Here is an 806-nt window from a genome sequence, read left to right as displayed (position 1 = left end):
CTCAGAAATCCGCCTGCCTCTGCCTCCCAAGTGCTGGGCTTAAAGGCATGCGCCACCACTGCCCGGCTCCTTCTTCCTTCTTCTCTTCTACCTTCTCTTTATTTTCTTGAGAAAGGGTCTCATATAGCTCAGGCTAGCCTCACACCCAGGCAGCAACACTGACCTTGAGTATCTAATCCTGCTTTACCTACTGGGATCACAGGCATACAGAAATATGTCTATTTTGTGAGGTTAGGGATGAAACCAGGTATAGTTAGGGATGAGGCTACTATGCTGGTACTCTACCAACATGGCTCCATGCCCAGCTGTGTGTTCATTCCCAAGATGCAGCGTTTGTCCCCTTGATTTCTTTGTGGCCAGTGAGCTCCAGGGATTCTTCTGCCTTGGCCTCCTCACTGCTGGGATTACACAGGTCTTCATGCTTGTACAGCAGTCGCATTACCAATAAAGTCATCTCCCCAACCTCTTGGTCTTTCTTTCCACAAGGTCTCACTATGTTTTTTGAGGATGTCCTGGAATTCACAATGTAGCCCAGGCTGGCTTTGATGCTCCTGGCTCACCCCTCCCTGTGCTGGGTTACAGATGGTCAGCCCACCTGGATCCCCTGTTTTTCTTCAGAATATGTGATGCCGACTTTGAGGTTCCCAGCAAGTAATGCTGGAATGTTCCTGATACCTGCCAAGCCCTGGGATGGTCAGGATCCCCTCCCAAAGCCCTTTCCAAGCCGGCTGGAATGTCTGAATTGGCTTAAGAAAGGAATTCAAAAGCTGAACTTGCAAAGCCTGGGGCCAAAGGGAAGCAGGGGA

The 806-nt window shown here is 50.1% G+C and overlaps 1 protein-coding gene across 4 annotated transcripts in view; it reads right to left on the bottom strand.

The window, feature by feature from the left end:
* Positions 1–806, bottom strand: part of LOC116068443 (translation initiation factor IF-2-like) — a 121,577-nt gene that overhangs the window by 57,116 nt on the left and 63,655 nt on the right. The window contains exon 5 of one of the 4 annotated variants that reach the window (XM_031337977.1): positions 73–512. The exons of the other annotated variants lie outside the window; for them this stretch is intronic. The gene's annotated coding sequence lies outside the window, so the exon portion shown is untranslated. Of the gene's footprint in view, positions 1–72; positions 513–806 lie in introns of those variants that run through there. 4 annotated transcript variants of the gene reach the window in all.

Source organism: Mastomys coucha, unplaced genomic scaffold, assembly GCF_008632895.1.
Source record: "Mastomys coucha isolate ucsf_1 unplaced genomic scaffold, UCSF_Mcou_1 pScaffold22, whole genome shotgun sequence".
Lineage (NCBI taxonomy): Eukaryota > Metazoa > Chordata > Mammalia > Rodentia > Muridae > Mastomys > Mastomys coucha.
Note: the sequence above shows the minus strand (reverse complement) of the source record. Positions and strands in the feature narration are given on the sequence as shown.